This window comes from Momordica charantia (assembly GCF_013281855.1).
Source record: "Momordica charantia cultivar OHB3-1 chromosome 4 unlocalized genomic scaffold, Mcharantia_2.0 BLBB01000004.1, whole genome shotgun sequence".
NCBI classification, from domain to species: domain Eukaryota; kingdom Viridiplantae; phylum Streptophyta; class Magnoliopsida; order Cucurbitales; family Cucurbitaceae; genus Momordica; species Momordica charantia.
Genome location: NW_028275162.1, coordinates 17,158,730 through 17,184,740, shown reverse-complemented (window position 1 = coordinate 17,184,740; position 26,011 = coordinate 17,158,730). Strand labels below are relative to the sequence as shown.

Below are 26,011 nucleotides of genomic sequence, written 5' to 3'. Positions count from 1 at the left end.
GAAAAAACAATTAACAAACAAACTTATGTGAACAAAATAGTTAAACTAATTAAGCATTCAAAGTAACAACATGCCATAAACTCGTCATTTTCATTTAAAGTTGACAAATATAAAAAGCTGCCCAAACTAATTAAAAGAAACATGTCCATATAACTCATTCAAACTCAATTCAAATTGCACAAACTAAACAAAAAGTACAAGAGCACCCCTCTCCCCTGCCCCAACATTTTCATCCAAGGTTAACAAAAACTCACCGAAACAAATTTCAAATTTACAAACTTTACTCTCACTAAGTCTTACAAATATGCACACACTCTATCACCAATTAGCTTCATATTCAACAAGGTTATTCAAAAAGTATAAGACCACTCCCCCCCCCCCCAACCTTTCACCTCATCAAAACAATGTTCAAATTCATAAAACTTGCTCTCGTGACCTAGACGTGTTAAAAACATCCACACTCGATCACCAAAAACACTTAAAATATAAAAATGTTGTCCAAACTAATTAAAAAACAAACATGTCTACGTAACTCATCAAACTCAACCCAAATTGCACAAAGTAAAAGAAAAGTATAAGAACCCCTTCCCCGAACTCTTCAATTCAAAACTAACAAAAAAATCATCAAAACAACCTTCAAATTCACAAAACTTACTCTCGTTATCTAAAAGTCTTAAAAACATGCATACTCGATCACCAAAAACACTTGAAATATAAAAAAGTTGTTGTAACTAAATAAAAACAAACATGTCTACGTAACTCACTAAACTCAATCCAAATTGCACAAAGTAACGGAAAAAGTATAAGGTCGCCTCCTCTCCCAACACTTCACATTTATGACCCACGTTCTAAATAGCTACCATAATTGTAGGATAGCCACATTTACAGTGATTGAATTCTAATAACGCTCTATATGGTCGAACCTATTTTGAATAGCTGGCTCTACTAGAACGAGACATAAATTCTAGTATGATTGATCTCAAATCTGACATTTCATCACACGAACTCGTAATATTAGAATCTTTTTGTAAGAGACGCTCCTTAAATTCTCCTCTTAGGGTAGTTATTTCTTCAGACAACTCTTGTTCTCATTGTGAAGAATCAACACTTGAAGCATAACCTTTATGAAATTTAGGTTTTGAGCCCTAACCAGTACATACAATGTTGCCTGATCGAGATCCAAGAACTATTTCCAATACTTCTGGGTCTAACATGGGTTCACTGCCTTCTCTCATAGATTCTTCTCTAACACGCATCATGTCTAACTGCATAATTAAGTAGTAAAAAAAAAAGGGTGGGAGGGTTTCACAAAATCACGAGGAAATGAAATCGAGGGAGAGTAAGATACAATTTTGGGGGACAAAAAGTGGGCGGGCAAAAACCTGCCCAAACTTTTGGGGACGAACGTCAATTTTGTCGTTAGAAGTTGACTTTTGCCGAAAGTTACGTTTCGTCGCCAAAAGACCTAAGGTGACGATCTTTGAAAATCGTCGCCTTAGGTATCGACGACGAAAGGTAACTTCGTCGCCAAAAGTCATCTTTGGCGATGAAAGATACAAAGGTGAGGACTTTTGGCGACAAAATTAAAATTTGTTGCCAAAAGTCTTCTCCTTTCGCGACGAAAGCATCCTTTGTCGTCAGAGGTGACTTTTGGCGACAACATTATGATCGTCGCCAAACGTTGAATTTCTTGTAGTGGTTCTATTGCTTCCGCTCCGAGATTCACATCCTTTCAGATTGGAAACCTTGATCTCTCCCTCATGAGCTTATCATTTTTAAAGCATTTACCACCACCGCCCCTGTCGACATGCTTCCTAAAGTAATCCCTATGGACTAGGGTTACAATTTTCTCTTTTAGATCAAAACAATCAGATAAGTCGTGGCCATTATCTTTATGGAAGCGATTGTACTTTCGACTTGGTCGCACTTCTCCAAGAGATCGACCTTACTGTTCTTGATATTCGCCAAGAACTCTTTAATTAGAACATTGAGAGGTGGAAGATTTTCAAACTTCACAGGTCAATTTGACATTCTTTTTAGACGTTGATCCTTGTTAAATCGCTGTGAAGAATTTGATATGTTGTTACCCCATTCTATGGTCGTTTGGGGTGAATTGTGCCTATCAAACCTCTTTCTCTTCATTTTCTTAGACTGGACGAGGTCCTCTACTTCCATGAACTTCTTTGCTTGTTCAATGACCCTCTTGAAGGTTGTCCCAGGCCTTTTCCCCAATGACTAGGTCAAGTTCTCATGTTTGATCCTAGATGTGAAGAAGGAGCACACCCTATCATTCGAGCAATGAGACACCTTGACCTATCCGGTGAGAAATCTCTTAATGAATTCGCACAAGGTTTCTTTATCCCTCTGCTTGATAGAAAGTAGGTGAGTTGCTGATTGCTTTGTCGCTAGGTGTGCTCCAAACTAAGCTATGAAAGCTTTTCGAAGCTACTTTTAGGATACCATGGAGCAAGGCAAGTAAGATACGAGCTGTCAGTACCATTTGTTAGCTGATCTATGCAATGTGATATAGAAAGCTCTACACTTCATTGCATCTGGATAAGCGTGGAAGTTCGTGGTTGACTCGTAGATTTCAACATAGTCTACTGGGTTAGTAGATCCATCGTACTTGTCGAAGCTTGGGAGCTTTCCCTTTTAGGGGATTGAGGCATCCAAGACCTCCTAAGTGACTGGGCGACTCCTTAGGCTCGTAGTCGTCAAATGAATGTTTGGCTTGAGCCTTCTTGATGGCATTTAGGAGCTTGCCTTTGAGCTCCTTTTTGAATTGCTTGAGTTGGAGTTGTAGGTCGACGTTGCCAACTAACTTATATCTGATGGAACACTTTGACTTCCCAACAGTGAGAGCACGATAACCTTTATCCTTTTTTTGCATTAACATAACTAAAATGAGTGCAGATTTCCTGTAACTCGAGATTTGTATTTCCCTTAGAGCTCTAACTTGTAGACTTGTGGGTTCGACGGTTTCCTTGGAGGTAGCTCATTTCTTTCCCCTTTCCCTTCTTAGGGATCACGAATGATCTCAGGCCAGCAACTTGGGAATGAGTACTCCAGCACTTTGCAAGGCGTGTATCATGGCCTTCATTCGTGCCTGCATATGAGCGACTTCGGCCTATAGGTCAACCTTTAGGGGCTTGTCAATAAGTGTAGTGAAGGGATGTGAATTCTGAAGCAGAAGCGGATCTTCGTAGCTGATTTTCGGGATACAAAACCGAAATTGAAAAGGAAAAAACACAGGGAAAAATCAAACCTTTGAAGAACGTTTCTTCAGTGAGTTCCCCTCGAACACCACCACCGGATCTTCCTCGCTATCCTTTTTGGTCTCAGGATCGTGCTTGTGGTAGCACCTTGATAGAAGAGAGGGAGAGATTAAGAGAATTTTGAGAGAGAATTGATGGGTTTCTTCTTGGTTCTGTTCTATAACCTCTTCCTCTCTTCTCCAACACACTTAAAGAAGAAGAAGAGGGATGACGTGGGGTAACTCCCCACGTCACAAAACCTCCCACTCCTCTGCAATTTTGCAGGGGAGTTAATAATAATAATAATATTAATATTAATATATATATATAATATAATAATTAAAATATATATAATAATTAATATATAATTAATTAATTAATCATATTAAATAATAAATATTAGTTAATTATTAATCCAATTAATAAGTAATATATATATATCAAATAAATAATTAACTCTTAATTATGTATCACATGAATACAATCATATTCTATAGCATTTCTCTCGTATAACCTATAGTTCTAATGTACATCTTATGCACATTATTTTTAACCTATAGTTTTAACATAAATCTTATTCATATTAATTTTATTTGAATGTCATTCAAATAATTTCTCTCATAATATATAGTTTTAATTTATTATTAACTATATATTATAATGTATCAATATACATATAATCCCTTAAGAAATTTGAACAATTCAAATTCTTCCAAAAATTTGATTCTCGTTTTACCCGTTATGAGCTAGCAAGGGGACCTAATGAACCTATAGATCAGAAGCTCCAACGATGCGAGATTAATCGGTCAAACTCATTGACCGGGTTAATCAAGATTCGTTAACTACGGGTCATTCCACTAAAGACCCGTAGTTGCACTCTTCTCACTGCAGAACGTTTTAGTGTCCACGGATATACGACCATTAATGACGAGTCAATCCTTCACGAGTGCTCGTAACTCAAGTTGGGTCAAATTACCGTTTTACCCCTGAGTTACATCTTACTCCTTAAACACCACTGCTCCTCTAATGAACAACCCGGTTATGGTCCAACCAATAATCGAAAGTCCCTCTCGGCCAATGAAAGGGTGGGGCCCATTGTTTAAGTCCCGGAGTCAGCATTTAAGGGAACACTCATCTACTCCCCTAAAGTCGGGGAGGAGTGAATTCTATCTTGTGAAGTTATGTTCCCAGCTCCACACTCGGTCTCGTCCCCAAAATGGTAGGAATGTTTGAGTCGGCGACTCGGGCCACTCTCACCCATACAGATCAAAGGACGAGCCCTCACGGGTAGGAGTCCATAACTCACTCAGGATTGAGAGTGAGTTGTCTAGTCATCCTAAGAAATAGCAATCTATTAGTTAACGGTGTTACATCTAAAGATTGCCTATTTCATGGTCCGGTCTTATACAAACTCATTGTACAGGATACCCCCACTGGCATTTCTCCACACGAATGACCTGGATCGAGTCGTCTGTAACCTTTACAGAGTGAGCCGTATCCATAGTTTTGCCAGAATAAGGTACCCAGCCTTATCCATATACTATAGACCCTTTAGGTTATTCACGGGATATTATCCATTCATATATTAGGGGTATATCAAATATATACCCAGTATATATACTATCCGGATTACATTAAAATAACCTTGGATGTTTAGTTTATTGGATTTGGACAATGCAATGCTATGTTTCAACAACAAATTTATTGAATAAAACTTTATTGAATATACATTTGTTTTTACGTAATACAAACTACGAGTTTAGAGCAACACACCCAACATGTAGAACGTGTTTTATGAGAATTCGTCCTAGTTCTTGGCTTCTTCCCGATGGGAGGCTTACGAGCAAGGGCTCATGTGCATTCTTTGGATCATTAAGGTTGTGAGGTTGATTTGGGTATCCCATGTTGTAGTTATTTGAACCTTAAGAATCGTCTGTCATAGTATATACTTGGTGAAGCACTAACTTTTTTAGATGATTCTCACAGACGACTTCAAATGTTTCTGTTAAATTCTACAAAGTGCAAGATTCACGCGAGCTAACATGGCAAGTTGAGTGGAATTAGCTTGACAAGGAGACATGCAAGCAAAGAACAAACATTCCCGCACTCAAGTCAATCCAAAATCTGAATCCCTAGGTCAGTATTAGATATAATTGCATTGATGGCTCAGTGGAGTAATGGCGTATTTGTAAGGATTAGGTTGGAATGTTTCTTTTACGACAATCATTAGTCAGTTACTAAGGTTGTTGAATTGTTCCCAATTGTACGATGAAATTGTCAGATTTTTACGGACGACACGAGCTAAGAGTTTTTTACCTTTATTTGAGGTTCCAAGTCATCGGCACCGAGTTGTGCAGGTTGGCGCCATGAGGATGGTTATGAGCCGTATTTCTCAATCCACGTGGCATTCTGTGATTTTACCTCCCAATAGTGGACTTGCAGCGATTGAGTGTGGGATGTTACACGTGGCATTCTGTGATTTTACCTCCCAATAGTGGACTTGCAGCGATTGAGTGTGGGATGCGAACAGTGAAGTTTAAAAGTTATAGGACGAAATTTTTAATTTTACCATATTTACTGGAAAATAATTTAATTATTATGAAAATAATGGCAAAATCTACAACAAAAGAACGTAAAATATATATATATATTTAACTTACTTAAATTTGAAATAAAATCCAAATTTTTGTTTTTTATAAAAGACAGTCAAAAACATTTATGGAGCATAACTTCCCCATTTCTTACCAAATTCTGTCAACATTGATCGCCCTAAACCTTAAATTTGACGGTAAGCATTTATATCATGCACTACTATAAATATAGGCTTCAATGATAACTTAAAATTGTCATTAACTTAATTAACGACAGTTATATAACTATCATGGATTAAGGCATCAAAGAAGTGGAGAACATGACAATTTTTTAATTTTGTCATTAATACATTTACAACTATAGTTATAATTTGTCATGAATAAATCATCCATCACAATTTTAAAATGTCACAAAAACTTATTTGATGACAATTTATAACTGTTACTGAAACTATAAAAAATTTTGTTCTCATGTCAACAAAAACTTAATGACGAAAGTTTATAATTGTCATGAAATGCTTTTTAACGATAGTTTATAATTGTCATAAAATGTATTTTAACGACAGTTTATAATTGTCGCAAAATATTTTTTAATATCTATTTATAAACGTCAAGAAAACCATAATAATGATTATGTATAACTGTCACAAAATTTTTTATAGTGATAGTTTTAACGGTCAACGTTGACAATTTTAACTATCAAGAAAGTTTTTATATTGACAAATTTTAATCATCATGAATGTCTTTATAGTGACAATTTTTATTTGTCAGAAAAAGATTTTCAGTGACATTGTTTTAGTGTCACAAAACATATTTTGTTGACAAGTACAATTATTCATGTTGTTTTATAACTGTCATAACTATTAAAACAACGAGATTTTTAAAATGTCCCATATTGATAATATTTCAATAACGAAATAAAATTGTCACGAAATATTCTTTCGATAAGCTTTTTTCCACAATTGTACCTAATACCTATCAATTATACCTATTACACATCCAAAAGCATATATATAAAGACATTTATAAACCAAGAAGACACGTATAGATAAATAAAATATTCTCATATGCTTGGACCGAGTATTCACATATACAAAAATTTCATATACATAAACCAAGTATTTACATATGAATAAATCGCTAACTCAACAAAAATGGCCCATAAACCACATAGTTACAATCAAGCTTCTCCAAGACGATTCTTACGGGGCCTAAAAAAAGAAACCAATATCAAATATTTGTTCATAACATAGTAATTTGGAATGGGTCAAATTATAGTATGTAGCTAATATATTACTATTCAATGAATAAGAGTCGATATCCCGTACATGTTGAAGGTATGCCAAAATTCTTTCCTGAACATCCTCCTTTCTCAAATTTTGCTCCCACAAGCTACTCCTTCAAAAAAAATAGAACAAAAAATTAAGAAAATATTAATATGAACTCATACATTGCTTTCTAACACATGTCCACTACAAATAATCACACTCTAACCACCATGTTTTTCACTTAATAGTCACTGCTATACAAAATTCCACGAAACTAAGAACAAAAATAAAAATTTAGAAATAAGGAAACTAACTTCGTTCAGACTTCACAACCATACTATAACAATCTCATGTAAAGCATTACTCATATTGGATTCATCGGAGTTTGTGGAGGAGCGCACCGTTCACCACCGTCAAGATTGCACTACTGAAGAGGAACATCACATTAGTGTTATGCATAAGGATTTGCTGGAGATGCAGCTGCGGTTGCTCGATCTACTTGGGTTGTCTGTGTTGTCAGTCGAGGGGATGAGATATCGTGTCAAAGAGATTGAATTGAGAAAGATAAATAAACCGTTAAAATCCAAAAGAAAATCATAACTTAAGAGTACAACCTAAGAATAGAAATTCAAAAGCAAACTAAAAGGTTTAGAATCTAACTAACACTAAATAATGAGGCTTGAACCAAGGAACTCATAATGTCTAATTAAAATCCTGCGAGTAAATATGAACCTAAAAATTGATGTATGAACAACACAGATGTGGAACAATAACAAGTAAAAACAATCTACTTATCCAAATCTTAATTGACTACCACTACCTGTTGAAGAATAGTCACATAATTATCCAACTAGACTTTAAACTATATGCATGACACAGCTATTTTTGCTTGAGGATAGCCACACAATTATCCAACTAGATTTTAAACTATATCTCTGACACAAATATAAACACTAAATCTTAATTTACACAAATATAAAATTTTACCCGACTATTAGGCAAAAGCATCGATAAGAGTAACTTCACCCATCGTCAAGAATGTATTCCTTTCCTGATTATTTTAGTCCGTAGTCGGCAAAATCCGACTATTACTCTTTAGTTAGGAAAAAGATGTTTGCCCAGCGTCGGAAAAAAACTCATAATTCTTGTAGTGTCGGCGATCAATTATGTGAATTTGCGTCATCTAGGAAACGAATCTTGAACGACGGCACGAGGAAGATGAAGGATGACGGGGAAGGCAAAAAGCGCAAGGAAGATGATGAACTTTATATATATTTTTTTAAAGAACATCGAAAAGAGACGAGAAAGAAAGTCATTCGCAAAAAGGTGTGGTTTGACATGATTTATTTTAATTTTATTTACCTAGAATGTAGTAATCATTTTTATACTTGAACATTTCATAAAATCAATTTATTTTGTTGGTGTTTTGTGTGTAAGTCTTATTAGTCTTGAGTTCAATTTACACGAGTAACTAAATATGTTATCATGTATATATTTTCATTTTTTTTAATAAAAAGATGTATTTACTAAGTTTTTATTTCAAAAAGTTATTATTAAAAATATGGGCAAAAATTTAATAAAAAAAAAATTCAAAACTAAGATTTAATTAAAAAATTTCTATCTAAAATTCAAAATTTTATGTTATAAAAGTTTAAAGGTTCATGAACCTAACTAGTTCCAATTTAAATCCAAATTAATTCTTAAGCATTCGATTGAGTTGACTTACCTTTTATTCCATATATATATATATCAATATCAATATCAATATCAAGGTATAATTTAAATATGAATATTTTATTTACAAAATGTTTAGGAAACTAGAATTAACTTATATTATTTTATGTTTATCATCATATTTTAATTTTCATGATGAATTAAACTTATACAAGGAAATGTGGATATGAAATAAATATATATCATTTATTTTAAATGGAAAATATAATTATTTTTTTATTGTAAAAAGTAATTTTTTGTAAAATTATAATAATAGAAGGTTGAAAAAATAATTGAAATCCACTTGGCTCAAACTCGGGATAGAAGAGGAAGGGCACAATTACACCGGGTAAGCAGACCACTATACTAAATACCATTTTCTACTTATTTTATGTTATGGAGTATTTGGGGAAACTATTAATCATAAATCTATACTCGATACGATCGGAGAATCCCGAAATAATTAAAATGATCTATAAAAGTATAGTTTTTCCGACTGAAATGAAAAGCGGTCAAAATCATTTGTGACATTTTTTTGTATGTCATAGATGCTCAAGATGGTCTAGGTAACTGTCACGGAATATTTGAATTTTTTTTTTTACAATTATAAAATGTCTTAAAACATGGAAAATTTTCATAGATCACCATTTTTTCCTGCCAAAATCATATCTCTACCATTTCGTGATAGTTTTTTACTGTCATTGAAAATTCGATTTTTGTGATAGTTTTTAACTGTCGTAAAACTAACAAAATCCGAAAAGTTGTGTTTTTTCCAACAAAAAATGCAGTTTTCTTTTCGTCTAAATTTTTTTATTGTTGACAACTGTCATGGAAGGCCATTTTTCTAGTTGTGATTCTTTTAAATCTACATATTTTCATATACCCTATCTGTAACATTGTTACTAAACAAACCCTCAACTCTTACTTTTTCATAAGATCATATATATATATTTTCAATTTTGAACTAAAATTAGCTTCCACACGTCCAAGTCAAGATTTCAGGTTGTTCACACAGCTTAGAAAACCTTTCCCTTGACGGTTCAATATGTGTAAATATTGCTAGCCTTTTTCATTCATTCTCTCTCCAAACACACCGTACTGTCAACATATGAAGTTCAATTTGCTTCCTCCACAGAAAAACAATGGATTACACACTTCCCCACCTCTCTCTTTGCTCTTCACTTCACTCAAAAACTAAATGTGGCGTGTGGCTTTTCACCAAATGATAGGCTTTTGACAGAGACACTAAAAAATAATGGTATATTCAAACTAAAGCTTGCAATTTCCCAGCCATAGTTGAGAAAAATTGAACTATATTATGGGCATTTATTATATAAATCTTTGAAACAATCTCCTTTAATTAATAACTCCTTGTCTTCCTTTATCTCTAAGAAAAGTTTTATTGACAAGGGTCTACCATTCTCTCTCCTCTCTCTAAGCATAAAAAGGCAGCATTTTTCACAGTAAGCTCATTTCATTGAACTTTGTCACCCTCCACTGACCAATTTTCTCTCTCTCTCTGTCCACTAAAAGGAAAAACCTCATCTTTGAACTTTTTGCTTGGTAATTACAGTGCTCCATGCTTCCCTTTCATACCCTTCTTCTTCTCTCTCTCCTTCTTCCTCCATGACATTCAAAATTTCCCACCTCCTTTTTACCATGCTTTGGATCTCTCTTCTTCTCTTATTAGTTCATGAACTAAACATTTTCAAGGCCAAAATGAATCCCAAATCAACAACCATCACATTTTCCTACTCTTCCTTCTCCAACCATCCCTTGATAACCAGGAAAGTCCTGGCCAGCAAGGTTGACTTCACCCCCTTTTTCCAGCACCGCCGGCCGAATCGACCAGGAAAGCATTCCCCGGCCCCGCCCGATGTGAAACCGGCTGACATCGATCCCCGCTACGGCGTCCAGAAGCGACGAGTCCCGACTGGTCCAAATCCGTTGCACCATTGATGCATTCTCCGGTGAAGGGAAAAAGAAGAAAAAGTTCCATAGTTAGTGAAAGCTTGAATTCCCATTATTTCTTCCATAAATGATACAATTTCCAACTTCTTTCTTTTTCCTAAGGAGGAAAAATAATCAATAATTTAGAGTGAATCAATCATGTTGTTTAATGATCTTGATCCATATTGGAAAAAAAAAAAAAAAGATTGGCTTTGTATATACCGATAAGTAGGGATTCTCACTTATATTTTCAATGTGGTTTATTTATAGTGGTTGGACCAAATAAATCAAGTAAAGGCGGAGAGAAGATTCTACTTATGGGTATGTAGGGAAGTTTTGTTCTTGATGATATTGTGAATTTGAGTTTGTACATTATTAATTCAGGCAGAAAAGAAAAATAGAGTGAATTTGATATAGCTATTATTTTTTTCAGGATGTGTAATTATTACTCCATATATTTTCTTTCTCTCTTTTTTTTTTGAGTAAATTTTTATGAGTAATTTTGATTGGCTACTAAGGATATAATTAAGGAGTAGCTGAGACGGCAAGGTAAATTGCTAACATTGCATTTCTTTGAAGATTAACAACAAAAAAGCAAATTTTGCAGTGCAAGTGATGCGTTTGGTGCCAACCGGCCCATACCATATATAGACATGTTTTAATTCATGGTAATAAGTTGAAATATAAATAAAAGCTTAGGAGTTTATTTAATTTCCACTGAATCAAATTAATCTGTTCGTTAATTTTGATAAAGAAAAATTATCAGAGTAAATCCACATCCAAGAGAGATTGACATTGGAATCTTATATTCTCCAAAAAAAAAAAGTCTTTATTATATTTGTTCCAATCAAAGTTGGGTTATAAAATTATTTATCCTCTATTTAATTTTATCTTCGTTCCTGGAGTCAGGCGATTATCCCATAAGATTAGTCGGGGTACTCGTAAGTTGACCTGGATATCAATAATCATGGTTTCATCTCAAAACCAATTGTGAGTGGAGTAACCCATTCATATTATAAACTTTTGTTAGATCTCTTATCTTATCAATATGGGATCCTTAACACCGAACACACGTATATAAAAGAAATATTTACAAACATAAGTAGGGTTTAATACTTTTCCACATGATTATAATTAGATAGAGGAGGGGAAAGGAAGATTTTACTTTTTTTTGAGATGTTTTGATGGCGATATAGAGTGATGGATAGTGGTGGAAATGATTAAGATGGGCGAGGGAAGAAGGCAAAAGAGAGAGAGAGTGATAGAATAGTGAGAGAGAGAGAGAGAGAGAATTTTTGTGTTGGTGGGGGAATGCTATAATAATAATAATAATAATGTGAACCAAAACATGGCCTGCGGCTGTGCTTTGCTTTTGTAGTGCGTTTTCGCATTGTAATCTTCAACTGGGAATGGCCTCTGCAGTGCATAGGATTTGTTGTTTGGGGCACTAATTTGCTAGTGATAGCCAAATGATTTTCCTCAAGACTTTTGTTTTATTGAAAAAGAAAGAACTATGGCGGAAAGAAGGTTTCAAAGGTCAAGTTCAATCTCAAAAGTGCTTACGCAAAAACCAAAAGGTTCATTAATGTACAGTCCTTTTTTTTTTTTTGGTTAAAAAAAAGTACTAATTGTTGGTTCTATTTTCACAGCTTTTAGAATTCCAAATGCTTGGTTAGGTAAACAATCAAGTTATTGATATTTGTTCCGGGTAAGGATTCATCGAAAATTTGGAGCATAGTTGAACTAGTTAGGCATGTATCATTGATCAAAAGGTCAGATATTATTCGAATCTCACTCGTATATTGTTGAACGCAAAAAAAAACATCATTCAAAATATCAATTCTTAGTTTCAAATTCTTCCATTTTCTATTACTTTAATCTTAAAAAGGAAAACTATTGGTGTTGAACTTGTTGAAAGTTAATTTGTAATTTCTAAGATATGTGTTAAATGTAAGTTGTATAATGAATAAGATTTTAGTTAATCTAAAGTGACCTTCTTGGGATGCGAAAGATTCATGTAATTTCATAAATATCAATTACCTATGACATTAATGTTACGGTTCTTCCTAAACACATATAAATAGAGGTGTTCTCCCCCTCTTGTAAGCAATCAAGCTCCAATTGAGTAAACAGCCAAAGTACTCTCAATAAAAGAAATTTTCTCCATATTTTTCTAGTTTTGACCTACTTTCTTCTGCGACAATTTGATATTAGAGAGTGATCTTAAAATTGAACATGACTACTAGTTGTATTCTAGAAATTCTTTACTCTCCCCAATGAATCAAGTTCCGGTATTTGATGGAGAGCACTATGAATATTGAGAAAGTTAAATGGAGATAATTTGTATTTCTTGAAATCTTTGGGAAATTATTGAAAAAGACTATGCAGTTAGACAATAGCAAGATATAGAAAGCTGAAGGAAAAGTATTGAGGCATGGTCATCTTTACTCAAAGAAGACTATGAAGAAGCTTTATTTCCTGCTGTACACATGACTGCTTAGGGAAATTTCATAAACTATGAAGAAGTCTTGTTCCCCATTGTACATGACAGTAAAGATGAAAGAATAAAATTGAACATGATTACAAGGTATGGTCATCTTTGCTGAAGATCTTCTTATACTAAATCAGAAAAATATGTTGATTGGTCTCCCCAAAATTAAAGATAATAGAAAGGTACACCAAGGTTGCATCTAAGGGAAAATACATAGACTTACTTTCCTTAAAACTTCGTGGAGAGCTAAATCTCGACTAGAGTTGATCCATCCAGATACATGTGGTCCCACAAGAACGCCACTAAATAAAGATGTTTTGAGAACAAAGTTGATCGATGCAGATATATGTGAATCTTTTACAAGAATTACATTGATTTATTTCCTTGATGAAAAATTATAGACTTTTGCTTCTTTTCTCCAATTCAAAGCCTTGTAGGAAATCAAAGTGGCAAAAAAGTAAAAAAAATTTGAGAACATATCAGGTAGGCATGTTAATTTACAAGTCATTTGTGGCTGCAAGGATAATTGCATAATGAGGCAACTCACAGTTTGTCATAGTCCACAACAAAATGGTGTTGCTGAAAGGAAGAATTGAACCATTGTGGAAATGGTACGAAGCATGTTCAAGACCAAAGGTCTTCCAAATAATTTGTGGGTAGAAGCTGTTAATATAACTGTTTATATCTTCAATCAATGTCGTACAAAAGCACTTTAAGACAAAACTCTTTTCAAAGCGTAGAATAAGAAGAAGTCTATTGTTAATCACTTCAAAGTTTGTCGTCATCCTACTTATTCTCTAATTCCTTCCCAGAAAAGATAGAAGTTCGATAAAAAGAATAAATAAAAAAAAAGAGCTACTTCAAATAAAAATAGCTCACCAATGAGTTCTCTGTCAACTCCTACACGATATCATCAGTTGAAGCTACTTCAAATCAAAATAGATCACAATTGCCCCCAAGAAGAATGAGGTATTTGCAAGATATTTATGCTCCAAGTGAACATTTTACCATGTTTGCTTGTGAGCCAAAATTTTTTGATGATGTAGTAAAAGAAGGTTGGATCAAAATTATGGATGAAGAAATGAACATTGAAAGAAATATGGCATGGGAGCTTCAAAACTTACCTCTAGGAAAAGAAAGAAATTGGCTTAAAAGGGTTTTAAGAACAAATTCAAAGAAGAATGGTTCCATTCAGAAGCGTAAAGCTCACCTAGTCGCAAAAGACCATTCCCAATAACCTGGTGTTGACTATCATGAGACTATTACATTAACGATCAATCAGCAGATATGTCCACCAAAGCTATTATGTTAGAGAAGTTCGAGAATTTCAAGAAGATTAGGCTCAATTGGCTAGTGATATAGTCCAAACAAGAGATCGCCAACCTTCCCAAGATTCTAATGATTTCGAGATATAATTGAAAAAAAAACGAAAAATAAAGCAAGAGTGTAGAGAAGCAAAAGAGGGAGATGTTGCTAAGAATATATAAAATGATAAGATATACCATAGCTTTTGGGTATAATATTAAAGTAAACATGTCACTGTTTTCCAATACTGTGAGCAAAATAGTGGAAATTCTAAAAACAGTATTTTTACGCTTCCAGTGTTTTTCGATTTTTTATTTGAAACTTTAAATTGCAAAATTATGTTAACAAAGATTAAAAAAGAAAACTTTGATAAATATATTATTTCTGATTATAAACTCATTTATTTTTATTAAATTATAAATTATAAAATACAATAAAATTATAAATTATATAATATTGTAGAATAATAATACATCATTTATAACATATGTATTAAAAAATTAATTAATATTGTTTTAAATTCAAGTAAATACTTAGTTGATAATTACGAAAATCAAAGTATTTTGAGTCAAAACTCAAAGTACAATGGTTGAACTTAGTACTCAATTTTGTTACTAATTTCATGATAAAAGTATGGATGTTGCCAATGAGAATGATGTGATTCACATATATGAGCATAAGAACTAATACAATGTTTTGCTTAAAGATAAAAAGAAAGATGGATTAGAAATACTACATGTGAATCCTATACTAATTAAGAATACATATAATCTATTAAACTATGCTCGTGGTTCTTTTTTAAGACCGTACAATGATCTTTTTAGCATGCATACATGATTTGGACAGTTAGGGTTAGAAAAATGTGGTGGTTGAGACAAACCTTCTCTTTTATATGTCCAAGCAAGAAGGCATTTTTTACATCTAGTTGCTTGAGTAGCCATTTGAGTGATGCAACTAGTGTCAGTACCAATCGAATCGTTGTAGACTTTATGTCTGGACTAAAAGTTTCTTCATAATCAAAATCTTCTACTTGTGAGAAGCTTCATGCCACTAGCCTAGCCTTATATCTCTCTATCGAGCCATCTTCTTTGAATTTAGTTTTAAAAATCCATTTGGATCCAACTGTGTTTGTGTTGGGGAGTTGTGGAACAAGCTTCCAAGTTTTATTGTCACGAAGCGCTTAGATTTCTTCCTCCATTGCTTTCTTCCATGTAGGACTTTGAAGTGCTAAAGGTTTTTGGTTCAAGAGTTGTTGTGCTAGCTATAAAGGACTTGTTCTATTGTTCTATGCTAGAGACAAGTTGTTTTGACTTCAGCCTAGTTATCATCGGATATGTAGATAATATTTCAGTACTATCTTCGATTGGTGGCTACATTGGTGGTTGTTTTTTGCATTTAAAGATTCTATATTCACTACAACAATTATTGGATTCAGCGACGAAAGCAAGAGACGAATTTTTTTTCGTCGCATTATAAGCGACACAAATGACTTTCGTCGCTATTAAATGCGACGAAATGTTTTTCTTCGCTTAAAATGCGACGCACAAACTTTTCGTCGCTTATTGTAGCGACGAAATTTGAAGCTAGAGTGGCCAAAGAATCAGCATGTCGATTGGTAGACCTGTTGACATGGGTTAATTCCACATCAATTTCATAACACAGCTTCAGCACAAGGAACTGATAAGGTGCTAGGGAAATCTCCTTCAGTGCGAATGTCCCATCTGTCTGTCGAACCGCCAAATTAGAGTCACCAACCACTTTGAACTTCTTGATCTTCATTTCTTTAGCGATAGACAACCCTATCGCTAAGGTCTCATATTCTTCACTGTTATTAGAGCATGGAAACAAAAATTAAAACGATAAAGATGTGGACTCTCCTTTTGATGATTTCAAAAACGATTCCTACACCACTTTCTTCCTTGGCTGTGGATGATTCATCAAAGTATAAGGTCCATTGCCCATCTTCTAAACGAATGACGTCGTTTGGCCAGCGTTTTAAAGCCAAACGACGTTGTTGGCTGTAATTTCGTCGCTCAGCCATTGCCCTAAATCGGGCTCAGCCCGTCTTCCCCACATTTTTGTTTTCCCCCAAAACCAAATTGTTGCCCCCCCCCCCCCGCGCCGTCGCTTAGCGCCCTAAACCAAGCGCCTCTCAGCCCTTTCTTCCCCACATTTCTCTTCTTCCCTACCTTTCTGTTTTCCCCAAAATCACTGCGGACCGAACCCCCTCTACTGTCGCCGCCGCCGCTCCTGTCGTGCGTCGCCTTCGTTTGCTCTTCATTCTTCTCACTCTCTGTGTTCTCTTCCAAATCAGGTTCACCATTTTATCCATTTTCCCATCTCTAAATCTTCTTATATATATCTATTCTATTTTCCTCTTTTTCTTTAATTTAAGCTTCATTGATTATTTTGCTCTTGTTTTTTTTTCTGTTGCAATTTGTTCTTTCTTCCTCCAATTTGCAGTTTCAGTGTCCGCCTCAATTTCAATTTAGGTTCATTTGTTGTTCATTTAATTTTTAGCTTTTACTTTAAAACATTTTGTAAGTCTCTCTGTTACAGTCTTACTATAAAACTGTATTTATATGACTTTTCCAAAAATTGTATATTTGAATGAGTTTTTTTAGGTTGTGATAGTGTTTGCCTTAGCTGAGATACATGGTTAATGTTATTTTTGGGTGTTCTCACCTTGTTTATTTTTTAATCTCACAAAATGAAAACTCGATTTATTATTTAAAACAAAGAAGCAAAAAGAATTGGCTAATTTGAATCGGACTAAAAATGGATGGAAACCACCACAACACTAGCTTTTGATTGAGGGTAATGAATGCTCTGCTCTTGATTTTAGTTTATTGTATTCTAATTGCTGGGCCTGTACATCTTGCATGGAAAGTCTCTTTATGCGTTTTATTCTAAATCACGAATGACCAAATTGTAATAGTTTTAGATATCCCTTTTCTCTGCAAGATTGACAATTACGGTAGACTGTTGGTAGTGTTTCAGTAATTTTATCAGATTCGTTGTGAACTTATTTCACTAATTTCATAGCTAGCTGTGTTCTATCTAGTTAGTACCAATTGTGCCCTTATATGCTTTGAATTATTTTAGAGTTTTAGGATATGCGGAAATGGATGCATTAAGTTTTGGGAATGAGATGTTTAAAAATTAGATGACTTAGAATTTTATACTTTGTGTTAGGTTAATTATATTCTTAGTTCTTTAGTTATTCGAAATGTTCCAATATTTTATTATTTGTAGTCTACAAGATGTTTAATTTAGCTGCAATTTGGTTTCGAGTCTGAAATGTTTTTTTTTGGAAGAAAATGTACTTTAAGAAAATGTGTCATTAATTACCCACAATGACTTGGGAGAGTGACATCGTATGCACATGGATTGAAAAATAAACATGTTGATTGCTGATTAGAGCGATCATTGTGCAAGAAACACTTATGTTTGATTTGTTTGATTGACTATTGAATTTTGATTTTGTAGCCACACCCATTGAGGGATAGAGAAGCAATTGGGGGATTTTTCTTTGCCGTCTCCTTGAGAGGTGCAGCTGCGTGAGTATGTTAATTAAAAGTAGTTGAATTAGTCATATATTTGTTTTGATTTAGTTATGTTGTTGTTTAAAATAGGCGTGTTGTTTGTTTACAGTAATGTTTTTGCATGGTGAGATTGCCTCCAATTATGTTTTTGCACTTTGAGAATCTGCTTTATTTTAGGTTTTGTCATTGACCCAATTGTTGCTTGATTGCTCCTTGTTTATGCAACTTTTATTGTCTTTCTTGTTTTTAGATGGGCATGCACATAATATGTATCCCAATCTATTCTTGTTACCTACATGCACCTAGGTTTCGTTCTGAATTCCTGAGTTCCAAATATGTATCCCGATCTGTTATGAGTTTATGTGTTATGATTGTTATTTTATTATAAGTTTGTACTTTCACTTGTTTAATTATGTTTATAATTATTTGTATTATTACTTTTGAATAGTAAGAATTATGGATAAAAGTTGGATAAGAAATCTGGATAGGTTAAGCAAAGAATATACCGAAGGAATTAGGTCATTTGTTCAATTAGCAAAGAAGCATCTCGATAAAAGAGGGTTCACACGTTGTCCATGTAGGAAATATCGAAATTTCCAATGGAAACGACCATGTGATGTCGAAGGTCATTTGTACTTGTATGGAATGTATCCTTATTATAGGATATGGATTTTCCATGGTGAAACTAGAGAACTGCATTCTAAGAGAATACGTACAAACTTGGACCAAAACATAGGTCAGGAACAAGGAATTAGTGAAATGTTAAATGATTTGACAAATGAGAGATACACTGAGTCTAATGAAGAAGGACAGTCAGTTAGGGGTGAATCAAGTAATCACAATAGACAAACTCAAAATACCAAGTTTCAATCCATGCTTAATGAACTTGACCAAGAATTATACCCTAGATGTACGAAATTTCCGTTACTAACATTCATGGTAAGTTAATGCATATTAAAGTACTTAATCTATGGAGTAATAAGTCATTTGATATGTTGTTGCAATTACTTAAAGAAGCCCTTCCTAATGATTGTAAAATTCCAGAGTCGTATTATGGTGCAAAGAAGATATTACGCATTTTGGGCTTAAGATATGAAAAAATACATGCTTGCAAGAATGATTGTATCTTATTTTGGAAAGATAATGAGCAAGCTGATGTCTGTCCACAATGTAACGAACCTTGTTACAAAACAGACAAAGGGAAAGGAAAAAAGATTCCACACAAAGTTCTAAGGCATTTCCCGTTGATACCTCGATTGCAAAGATTATATCTGTCTAAGCATACGTCAAATGAAATGAGATGGCATAAGGAAAGAATACTAGACGTAGAAGGGGTTTTACGACGTCCAACTGATGGTGAGGCGTGGAAGTAGTTTGATAAACAATATTCTTGGTTTGCCAGGAATTCAAGGAATGTAAGATTAGCCTTGGCCACTGATGGATTTAATCCATTTGGAAACATGCATGTATCATATAGTACGTGGCTAGTAATATTAATTCCATATAACTTGCCCCCGTGGAAATGCATGAAGGAATCGTTTTAGTTCATGTCATTACTCATACCAGGTCCAAAGCTCTAGGAAAGGATATAGACGTTTATTTGCAACCATTGATAAACGAATTGAAACAATTATGGTTTACCGGTGTTGATACGTATGATGTATGTAGTAGTCAGAACTTTCGACTTCGTGCAGCTTTGATGTGGACAATCAATGACTTTTCAGCTTATGGAAATCTTTCAGGATGGAGTACGAAAGGCTATAAGGCATGTCCAGTATGTAATGAAGATATTTCATCGGACAAATTACATAGTAAGATATGCTATATGGGATATCGTCGATTCTTAGCACAAAATCATCCTTGGCGCAGAAGTAAACAATATAATGGAAAAAGTGAACATATAGTTGCACAAAATCATCCCATATCAATTTCGTGGACCGCTGAAGCTCGCAAACCTGTGGGCTGTCTTGCTAGTTTATTCAATAGTGAGATCGGTCGTCTGACGCGTTGGAATGTACCTTTAGACATTACGAAGAAAAAAGACATTTCAGATCATACATATAATACCATCATTCAATTTTTGTTGGTAAGATTTGTTATTATGTATCTATTTATCTTGTAGTTTGGTAAAATGAATGTGATGTTATCTATTTTCATTGGTTTACATATGCAGAATAAATTTGAGGTGGACCTCCATGTTAAACATCACTATGATTATATCAAGTACGAGATCGGAACCCGTTACAAAGATTATCGACACCGCTTACATAGGTACTATCGTGATTTCGAAGATGCTGAAACGGCTCGACATCGACTATATGGACAAATTACACCAGAAGTTTGGATATATGCTGTGTGATAGATGAGAAACTAGTGAATGAAAGGTAACAAATAACTGAAGTTGATTACTAATAATTAGAAATAATGATATATATGTATTCTTGTTGTAGGCAAAGTTAGCGAGAAACAAAGTTAGTCAGAGTAAACTACCCTTTAATCATCGCGCTGGCCCGAAATCATTTTTATCCCATCGCGAAGATAAGGTACGAAGTTGTTGTTTCTGATAGTATAATATATGTCTTAATTGTTATTATTATTAACTAATTTATTGTAATAGAAAAAGGAAGATGGGACGTATTTGAGCCCTTTCGATTTGTTCTTCACAACACACTGCCATCCGACGAAGGGTTGGACCGACGAAGCCGCTCGTATTGCACATGTAAGTACTCATTTTAATAACATAAAGTAAATGTTAATATTTATTCAAAATTCTAACTTAATATATTTATTGTGGTAGGAAAAAATGGTGGAGTTGGTAGAAAAAACGAAGGAAGAAGATAAAGAATTAAGTGAGCAAGATGCGATGGAAACAGTGCTTAGAAAGCGATCATCATACACGAAAGGGATGGGGTACGGTCCAAAGCCACCAAGTCAGAAACAAGCAGGAGGATACTCACAGGAATATGTTCATGCTTTGGAGGCTAGACTGGCAAAAAATGAAGAGTTATTGCAAACTCAACACCAGGGAACCCAGAAGTTGTTTGAAATGCAACGTCAAGAGTATGAAAGAAGGTTTGACAGTATGGAAGAACTTTTTCGAAGATTTACTGAAGGAGGAGGAAGTTCATCGTTGAACAAGGTAAGAAAAATTGTAATTTATCTATGTTTGAGTATGTGTATTTGATGAAGTCTTAGATTTTGCATATGATACTATTTTGATACTGTTCTTGGATCTTGATACTTTGATGTGTTGATTGTGGGTGTTGTTGCTTAAACAATTGTTGGGAGCTTGAAACTAATTTGATATTATAGTTTGATGAGGTTGAGTGTGCATTTGTAAGAATGCAGGGGGGGGGGCGGGAGGGGGGTTTTGATTAATTTTTGTTGGAGGTTGTGCTTTGATGCTATAGTTTGAAGGGTGGAGTATGCATTGATCTTGGAGATTGAAGAGTATTGAATCTACTTTTGCTTTAAATGTTGTTGAAAGTTTGAGACTTTGCTGTTGTAGTATGGGGGTGGAGTGTGTGGGGACGGTGTATTGACTTTGTTATGAATGTGTATTGGTATTGAATCTATGTTTGAATTTATGTATTTGGTGAAGTTTTAGATTGAAGGTGTTTTTACTTCAACTATTGTTGGGAGCTTGAAACTTTGATGTTGTAGTTTGAGGATTTTGTAGTTTGAGGAGATGAAGTGTGCATTTGTAGGAGGGTGCATTGATGTGGGAGATTGAAATGTGGGTATGCATTTTTTTTATTTGGAGAGGTATTGATTTTGTTGTGAATGTGCATTGTAATTTATCTATGTTTGGGTCTATGTATTTGGTAAAATTTCATTGGAGGTGTTTTTGCTTGAACTATTATTGGGGGTCTGAATATTAAAGTTAGATATGCTATTGTTAGTGTTTTTTTTATGAAGGATTGTATTTTTAGTTTGCTAATAATGTTGCTCAAATGAAACTATTTGTGCAGGATTGAAAACATGATCTTTTGTTGATCGTGATGCTTGAAGATCTGAAAAAAATATGTAACGATGATTACGTATGTTTTCTTATAGTGAATATGTACCTTTCTTATTTATGTTTTCACATTGTACACATTGTCTTAATTTTGAAATTTAATATCATTTTATTTCACTTCTATTATCATTGATTATATTTTTTAAAATTGCAGGAAGTAATATTGTAGGGTACATAGAAAAGTTGGAGTTTTTATTTGCTAGCGACGAAATACTGAAAGCTTCGCTATATTTAGCGACGAAATTGCATAACGTCACACTAAGAAAATAACAAAGAGCTAAAATTAGTATGGAAAAAAAAATTTAGCGATGAAACATTTTCGCCACAAAACCAAACCAGCGACGATTTCTATTACTTCAAGTGACGAAAACGTCATTTTCGTCACTGCAAAGACGAAAAGTACTTCGTCGCTGCAGTGACGAAAAACGTTTTCTTCGCCGTAGCGACGAAACGGATTTTCGTCACTGCAGTGACGAAAATTGCTTCGTCGTTGTAGGGACAAAATGACGTTCCGTCGCCGCGACGAAACAAAATTTTCGTCGCAAAACATTGCGACGCGCGCAATTTCGTCGCTGATGTCCAGTAGCGACATTTATTCAGCGACAAGACGCGCGACATTCTACTTTTCATCGCTGAACGTATTTGGTGACAAAAATACTACATCAGCGACGAAATATTTTCGTCGCCGAGTGTCATTTTTTTTTGTAGTGATTACTGTCAAAAGGTAAATCAATGGATAAAAAATTACTTATATTAAGTAAATCTCTTAATCCAATTTGAGTTGAGGGATGAGATTGCTTATTCACGAGTGAGCCAATGTGATATGTTGTTGGTTCAGCATCAGTAGATATTGATTCTATCTCTTGTTCAGTTGTTGTTTGTTTTGAAACTAATACTTTCTCATCTTCACTATCTTGTCCCGTTCCTGATCTGGAGTTGCATTAGTTGTTGTTGAAGTTGGTTCACCCTTTCTGCTACAATCTTCACAACTACTAATTTGGCCATTTGACTTAATGTTGCTACTGTGGAAATCATTTTCAAGGAGGGACATTTTTCTCAACATGGCAGCTTGACCTTTTGTGCTTTGATTTTTTCAGTTGGTTGTTTCCAATGTAAGATTAGAAGAAGCTTGAGGTTGATATGAACACCAATGATGTATTGATTCTTCAATTCCTGCATCTAAAAAAGTGGTGACTTCTAAAGTATATTGTTTTTGTGTGATGTGTGTTGATTTTTTTACAAATCGTATATATTCTTCATCAAATATAACATGCCTTAATATATAAATACGATTAGTAGTAGGGTCAATGCATCTATATCCCTTATGATGAGTACTATAGCCAACAAACACACATGGATAAGTTTTCTTAGCAAACTTATGCTTAACTTGGTATTTCAAGGGAGATTTCATCTCAAGGGTTTTGGAGGGCATTCTATGAATAAGAAAGGTGGATGTAACGAAAGCATCTACCCAATATTTTAGGAGAATGTTGGATTGAAAAATTAAGGCTAGTCCAGTCTCAACTATGTACCTATGTATCCTTTCAACCACTCTATTTTGTGGGGTGTGTGAGCACATGACATATTATGCACTATACCTTTTTGATCTAGCAAGTATTTTAACTTTAGAGAAGTAAACTCACCTACTCTATTGGACTAAAATACCTTTATTTTCCTTTCAAACTATGTTTCCACCATTTTCTCAAATTTGATGAAGCATTCCATGAGCTCATCTTTTCCTTTTAATGGATAAATCCAAGTAAATCTAAAATAATCATCCACAAAACTAGCATAATATTTAAAGCTTTGACAAGATAAAATAGATGCAAGACCTCATAATCATAATTGGATTTTATCAAAAGGAAAAATGTTTGACTTATCATTTAACGAGAAAGGTAGCTTACAACTCTTGCTCAGTTGGCAAGTTTCACACATTTTCAGCTTTTCTCCAATTTGATACATGAATCAACTCATTATTATCTAAATGATTAATAGCTAAATCATTCAAATGTCCTATACGCTTATGCCAAAGAAAGATAGGCACTTTATTTAAAGTAGTAGTAGTAAGTGCATTATGCATATTAGTTGTTTGCATCGGCTTCGTCGAATCCAAGGCATATAGGTCATTTTGCTTAGTCCCCTTGCAAGTGTTTCCCCTGCTTGTTCTTCACAACAAAACCATAAGCATGAAAAATTATAAAACAATTGTTATCATTGGTTAGTCTATTAACTAAGATCAAGTACTTCTTGTTGTTTGGAACAATTAAAACATCCTATAAGTTTAACATGGTACTTCGAGTTTGTAATTTCCCTACAATTGTTATCATTGGTTAGTTTATTAACTGAGATCAAGTTCCTCTTGTTGTTTGGAACAATTAAAACATCCTTAACATGTACTACAAGAATTTTGACTTATGGTGACGGAATCTTCGGCGATCGAAGCTAATTTCGTCGCTAAAGGTCATCTTTGGCCACCACATAAATTTTCGTCCCCGATATTGAGAGTTTCGAGACAAGATTACATTTTGTCGCCATAAACCACCATTCTGTTGCCCTAGACCGATTTTCGGCGGCGAAATTAACATTTCGTCGCCGAAAATTACGCGGTTTGGCGACCAAATTAATATTGGTCACCCTAAAGTAGGTTTCGGCGACGAAATTCTGAAAATTAAAGCGGTTTTGGCAACGAAAGCTTCATTTCATCGCCGAAACGTCTCCTTTCGACAACGAAGTTTGCATTTCGTCGCCGAAATGCATTTATTTTCATTGCCAAATATTTTGGCGGGCATTTTCGACGACGAAACCGTGATTTCATCGCCAAAGGATAAATTTAAATTAGCTTTTGGCCACGAAATTTTTACCTTTGGCGATGACTTTAAATTCGTTGCCTAAAGGTGCCCTAAAAATCCAATTTCCCCTCATTTCTCCATTTCTCTTCCTCTCATCTCTCTCGCCCCCCCACCCCCACCCCCCTCCGATTTTCAGATCTCCAACCCCCAGCCGTCCGTCGCTGTCGCCGGTCGACCTCTAGACGTCTGCCGCTGCCGCCGCCGCTCACCTCCAGTTCTGCCGCCCTCCATCAATCTTCCTCTTGACCTCCCCTATTTCATCTTCGGATCCGTCGCCCACCGCTCCTAGTTGCTCCAACAGCCGCTGCTCGCCCGCCGCTGCCCGCTCACCTCCGCCGTGTCAACAGCCAATTAGGGTTTATTTATTTTATTTTTATTTACTTTATTTATGCTATTTTTTATAATATAATATTATATTTATTTAGGTTATTTGGATTATTTTTAAAATATTATATTTATGTATATTATTTTGTTTTTTTTAATCTTGAACACAAGCTTGGGTAATTTGAGAAATTGTAAATTATATTTGGGAAATTCTGAATGCTACGTGAGAAATTGTGAATTTTATTTTATAAATTGTAATGTTTTATATGAGTTATTGGAGAAATTGTGAAGTTGATGTTTTGTAATCTTGAACACATGCTTGAGTTATATTTTGTATAGTAGTTGATGTTTTATATGAGTTATTGGAGAAATTGTGAAATGAGTTATTTGAGAAAATATAAAAGTTTTTAATTGTTTGATTTTGACATAGTTTTTTTGGTTGCGAGATGTTTAAATTTTTTTTGTTTGATTTAATTTATTGGCTTTGTAAGTATGATTGTTTTATTTATACTTAAATTAGTCGATGCTTGTGCGCATGATTGTTTTATTTATATGTGTTCTTTGTGATGTTATTGTTGTTAGTTTTGAATTTATAATGAATTATGAATTCGTTATTTTGGTTGTGAGCAATGTTGGTCTAGATTTTTAGACGACCTCTATAAGTATATTTCAGTTATTTTTTTAGTGGTCATATCTTAGGAAT

The 26,011-nt window shown here is 34.3% G+C and overlaps 1 long non-coding RNA gene across 1 annotated transcript; it reads left to right on the top strand.

Moving 5' to 3' along the window:
* Positions 1-20,510: 20,510 nt before the first annotated feature.
* LOC148211950 (uncharacterized) lies at positions 20,511-21,251 on the top strand. Its single transcript, XR_015790125.1, has 3 exons — positions 20,511-20,660; positions 20,735-20,836; positions 20,915-21,251. It is a non-coding gene; the product is annotated as an uncharacterized LOC148211950 (long non-coding RNA).
* Positions 21,252-26,011: the final 4,760 nt, after the last annotated feature.